The following is a 6454-nucleotide window of genomic DNA, read 5'->3' as shown; positions in this document are numbered from 1 at the left end:
GATTTAGTTAAAAAAAAAAAGGGTTAATGTCCATTTTCCTGTTGTAAGCATCAACCCTGGGAGGAAATAACATACTATTTATTTGCTATTTTTCTTTACAAACAATTTCTGGCTCTTGGATTTAAAAGTAAATAAATTTAACAAAATATTAGAGAAGTGACTCAGTCAGCCCTCCTGGTGACTAAATATTTAGTTCACTTGCTTTTCTACCTGCAGATTGTCCTGGACTCCTCCTCAGTGAAGCTAACTCAAAAGTGACATCTAGCCAACAGATGATGGGAGAGCCATACCCTTAGAATCTTGAGCCATGTTGTCCAACTTAAGGGATTAACTAGTGTTAAACTTTTAATTGGATTTTAATCTGAGGCACATTACTCTTTCAGAGATCTCAACAGTAGGTATGATAATCAGTGATTTCACCCTTGCTGCAAAACTGCATTTTAAGCAACCTTTGGATTAAAGCATTTCTCATTTTTTTAAAATAAATTTTTACTGATTTCAGAGAGGAAGGGAGAGGGAGAGAGATAGAAACATCATTGATGAGAGAGAATCATGGATCAGCTGCCTCCTGCACGCCCCCTAGTGGGGATCAAGCCTGCGACCCAGACATGTGCCCTTACTCAGAATGGAACCTGGGACCCTTCATTCTGCAGGCAGACTATCCACTGAGCCAAACCGGCCAGGGCTCATTTTTTATCTTTTTGTAATTGAGAAGTGGCCTCATCCTAACTCAATAGGTAATTCAGTTTGTGAATGTCTATTTCTTTGTATTTCTGCTTGGAAACTTTTCAGTTTATCTCTTTCCTGTCCATTTTGTCCAATGCATCCAATAGCAAGTATAACGTACTTATTTTCTTTAGTAAAGGGTACATTATTGGCTTTCCAGCTTCTCTCAAGGGGCAATTTTGCCTGGCCATAACAGGAATTGCCCTTGCATAAGTTACTTCTTCCATCTTTCAATAGCAGTGTCCTGACTATCTACCAGCCAAGCCATTGTTTAGTATTTTATGTGTTAATTGTCTTTTTTAACAACTAGTTTCTGTATAAGGATGAGGTAGTTTGCCATAACAACCACAAAAATCTCAGTACCTCACAACTTTTCTTTCACTTGGGCAGGAACTTTGCCTTAGGTCAGGGGTTTACCAGGTTAACAGGTAAAATGTGTTTTGTGCTTGTTTCTATATATAGTTTTATTAGAAGACAGCCTTGCCCATTTACTTGTGTATTATCCATGGCCACTTTTGCTCTACAAATGTCAGAGTTGTATAATTGTGACAGAGTGGCCCACAAAGTCTAAATAAGTACCATGTGACCCTTCATAGGCAACATTAACTGATCCCTGCTCTTCAGTTGTCCTCATTGTGAGACTCAGGCCCACCAAGAAGATACCATTCTAGGGTGTGGTTGCTCATTTGGGGGAAATGAAAAGAGTATGGCAATTCACCCAGGTCCTTAAAGCACTTTCATTGGCTAAAGTAAATCACATGACCACACCAAAGTTCACGGAGTATCATCTTCCCATATGCCTAGAAGGAAAAACAAAATTATTTGGAGGACAATACTATTGATTAACACATGATTATATCTCTCCATTTATATAATTTCTTTCAAAATACATATTTTTATATTCTCAACCGAGAATATGTTTAGAAAGAGGAAGGGAGAAAGGGAAAAAAACAATGTGAGAGAAACACCCATCAGTTGCTTTCTGTATGCACCCCGACTGGGGATCAAACCCAGAACCTAAGTACGTGTCCTGACTGGAAATCGAACCTGCAGCCTTTTGGTGTATGGAATAATGCTCCAACCAGCTGAACCATTTTTTTTTTATATGTGTAAGGATCCTGTATTTTTTCTGTGAACTGTCTACTCAAATCTTTGGCCCATTTTTCTATTGGGCTGTTGACCTTTTAAAATTTTTAGGAACTCCTTATATAGTAGGGATATTAGTCCTTTGCCTGTGATATAAATTATAAATATTTACCTAGTATGTTATTTTTTTCTGATTTTATTTATATGGGTTTTTCCCCCCATGAGAAAGTCGGCTTTTCTTATGCACCCTTAGCTGGATTGACTTACGAAAAAAAGAGAAGACACAAATGACTATAATCAAGGGCCTTTATGATTAAGGTAGAGGAATATTGCCTCCTGGAGTGTAAAAGGAGGTGATTCAAGAGCATATACTCTGGATTAATTGGTTTGCATATGAAAGGTACACTCAAAGGGGAGTAGGAATTAAGTAGCAATATCCAGGAATTAGCCAGCCCTAGGTCGCTCAGTCTCTTGGATCAGCAAGGTCCCAGATGCCAAATCAAGAATACAGAAAATATGTTTAATACAAGAGGTACCTTCCATTCCTGGCAGGGAAAGGGTGAGTACCAGCTCAAGGATAGCTGACTTATGCTTGCAGTTGTTTAGAGGACTCATTTCAGGAGTTTCCTATTTGAAGGAACACTGCTCTTGCAGCGTGGGCATGTCGATCAAGGGTTTGATGGAGAAGTCACTTCTGGCGTTTGTGTTTGGCTTTTGTTCCTCACGTTCTCAGGTAAGTAAGAAGGGTTCCTTTATGGCCCGTTAATTGTGGCCTTTCTCTGCTGCTCCTTTACCAAGTAAGTTTGACTGTTATCCCTTGTCTTAAACACAGGCATGAAGAGCACCCGTTACCTACCCTTAGTTGGTAGTTCCAAATATATATTTGTTTGCTCCTGCTCTCATAGCCGTATAGAAGTATGTCCTTCTCTATGTGCTACCCAAAGTCAATAATTTTTAAAGCTTGAGGGTGTGTACATGGAGATATCTCTTGTCTTTTGTGTATTTTAAAACTTCCATAACAAAAATGAATCAAGTCAAGTTTGTATTCATTTGGATGGCTACTAAGAAAACAAAAACAGCCATAGCTGGTTTGGCTTAGTGGATAGATCGTTGCCCTGGGGACTGAAGGGTCCCAGGTTTGAGTCCGGTCAAGGGCACACCCCCCATTGTGGGCTCAATCCCCAGCGGGGGTCGTGCGGGAGGCAGTCAATCAGTCTCTCTCATCATTGATGTTTCTATCTCTCCCTCTTCCTCTCTGAAATCAATAAAAATATATTAAAACACACACAAAATAAGTGTCAGCAAGGATGTGGCGATACTGGAGCCCTTGTGTGTTTTTGGTGGGAATATAAAATTGTGCAACCACTGTAGAAAACAGTATGGCATTCCTCAAAACATTAAAAATAGAATTGTCATATGATCTAGGATTTCCACTTCTGAGAAGGGGGTTCAAAGAGGTATTTTTATACTCAAGTGCATAGCAGCATTCACAATAGCCAAAAGATGGGAGCAATGGATGAATAAATAAACAAAATGTGGTATTCACATACAATGGAGCATTGCTCAGCTTTACAAAGGAAGAAAATTCTGACATGTGCTCCATCATGGATGGACCTTGAGGACATTATGCTAAGTGAAATAAACCAGTCACTAAAAGACAAGTACTGTTTGATCCCATTACATTGTCAAGCTTGACAAATTCATAGAGCCCAGCTGGTGTGGCTCAGTGATTTAGCATTGACCTACGAACCAGGAGGTCACAGTTCGATTCCTGGTCAGGGCACATGCCCAGGTTTGATCCCTAGTAGGGGGTGTGCAGGAGGCAGCTGATCAATGATTCGCTCTCATCATTAATCTGTTCCTCCCTCTTCCTCTCTGAAATCAATAAAAATATATTTTTTAAAAAGCTCCTAGAAAGAAAATAGAAAGGTTGTTGCCAGAGGCTGGGGGTTATTTAATGGTTACAGTTTCAGTTTTGCAACATGAAAACAATTCTAAAAATGGATAGTGGTGATTTTTGCTCATCAACTATACACTTAAAAATTAAGATGGTAAATTTTGTGTTGTGTGTATTTTACTACAGTTTTTAAAGAGAATCAAGTTTCACTACCCTATAAAGTTAAACATAAGCCTACCCCATGACTCAGCAATTTCACTCCTAGGTATTTATTCAAGATAAGAAAACGTGACAAAAAAAACTTAATTGTTAAAGGATGTTCGTAGCAGCTTTATTCAGAATAACAAAAAACAGGCAACAAATTGAATGTCCATCAATAGAAAGTGGATAAACAAAATGTATCCTATTCATACAATGGAATACTAATCTGATACACATAGTAACATGGATGAATGTCAAAAACATCCTGAACAAAAGAAACCAGATACAAAACGGAAATACTATTTACATGAAGGTCAAGAACAGAAAAATTCTAACTATGGTGATACTGTGGGGGTAGAAATTAGAGTAGTGGTTGGGGATAGGGTGAGTGGGATGCTGAGAGGTCAGGGAGATGGGAGTAGGGCGTGTGTGTGTGTGTGTGTGTGTGTGTGCACGCACACGCACGTGTGTTATTGACTAAAAAGGTCCAAGAAGGCATTTTCTGGGTTGATGGAAGTAGTGTGCATCTTGACTGGGCTTTCGGTTCGTCAGGTGTATAGATTTGTCAAAACTCATAAAACTATACATGCTTAAGATCTGTGCATCAATACACATTATTTGTATGTCAACATAATTAGTATCTTTTTAAAAAGCCCTCTCTCTGCTCTCCCTCTCTCCCCCTGGGGTCAATGAAGCAAGTATGGAAACAGTCATGTGGTTTTATGCTATTCTCTGCTTTGATGTATATCATTTAAAAACACACAAATGACTGCTACTCATTTCTCATGAGCAGATTTGCTTGTGACAAAACAAGGGCAGCAGGTCATGCTCACTGACCAGCGTCCCAGGCAACAAAGAGGGGAGTGGGAGACAGCAGGTGTAAGCTTCCTACAGCTGGACAGCATCAGACCAGAACTAGAGAGAGTTCCGGAAGGTGATGCGTCTCAAGAGAAAGGTTGCTTGGTGAACAGCAGGCCTCTCAGCGTTATCTTTGGTATCAGTGAAAAGCTGGTTTCCCTGGCAACAGGGGCCTACTTAATGAATGGTGCCGGGCAGCAGGCATGAACGTGTCCATAGCAAGTGTACACAGAAAAAGAATGCCTCCTCACCAAAGACTCCCCTTTAGTCTGTATATTCAGATCTATTAATGGTTTACAGGAAAATAAAAAAATGCCAAAAGGCGTAATATAGAGCTTTGGTGCCTTCACTCCTCCCTCATTGCTATGCTTTAGTAATAAACACTTGGAACCTTTTCTTATATTACGTCTTTTGGTTTCCTATATCTCCAAATATCATTAATTTATTAGCTCTAAACATTCTATGGCGGACTGTGATAAGTAAGAACTTAGCAAATTCATACCACCCCATTTCTCCTATTCTTCTTGCTTCATTTTTTCAGAGTTGAATTGGTTTTCGTTCCGTTGGTTAGTTTTGCAAATTTAGATTCTATTCTTTTTTTTTTTTAAATATATTTTATTGATTTTTTACAGAGAAGAAGGGAGAGGGATAGAGAGTTAGAAACATTGATGAGAGAGAAACAATCGATCAGCTGCCTCCTGCACACCCCCCACTGGGGAAGTGCCCGCAACCCAGGTACATGCCCTCGACCGGAATCGAACCTGGGACCCTTCAGTCCGCAGGCCGACGCTCTATCCGCTGAGCCAAACCGGCTTTGGCTAGATTCTATTCTTAAACGATTTGTGTTGCCCCTGCCTCTGCCTCCGTCCCTCCTCCCACTTCTACCTCTTAGTCCTTTGGACCACACAGTCTGTGATTAGGGTTAGGGGACTCTGCTTTTATATTTATACATTGCCAAGGTTTAAAAAGGTTATAACATTCTGTTTGGAAATCATAACTACCCCACACACTTGGTCTCCAGGTCTGTGCTAGAAGTTTAAAATTAGTAATAAATTGTGACATATTTATTACATTTTTTTCCTATACTTATAATGTCACAGCCCGGGACCCCTCAAAGGACAATGTTCCTAGCAAATCATCAAATGCAGTCTATTTTCTTAAACTGCCATAGTTGCTGGAATTCATACCACATTTTAGTTTGCTTCAAATTTGGATCCTAACTGTCCTGTCTTCTTGGACTGTCTTATTGTGCCCTGCCCCCCACCTTGGGAAAAGTAAAAGCCTTTTGCATCATATCACTGAGAGTTGTTGTTTTTTATTCTAAAATTGCTCCCGGTCTATTTTGGAATTCTGTAGGACATCTTTTTGGAGGCCATTTACCTATTTTAATTTAGGAAGATTTCTTTCAAACCCTGCTGCAAGCTGTTGTCTTGGGATCTCTTTTCATTAGATTAACGCGTTAGTTCTATCATTGTTTTCTACACACTCCTCACACTTGATTTCGTGGCCAACATCTTCAGTTCATCTCCTTCAGAAAGGGTAAATAGTAGATAAACTCTCTGAATCTTTATAGGTGTAAAAATGGCTTTACTCTGTTCTCCATCTTGATAGCTAGCTTGGCTAGGTATAGATTTCTAGGTTCAAAATTGTTCTCCCATGGAACTTTGACGGTGTACTCCACTAATT

The sequence above is a fragment of the Myotis daubentonii genome, chromosome 14 (assembly GCF_963259705.1).
Source record: "Myotis daubentonii chromosome 14, mMyoDau2.1, whole genome shotgun sequence".
NCBI lineage: Eukaryota > Metazoa > Chordata > Mammalia > Chiroptera > Vespertilionidae > Myotis > Myotis daubentonii.
This window is presented reverse-complemented; position numbering follows the sequence as displayed.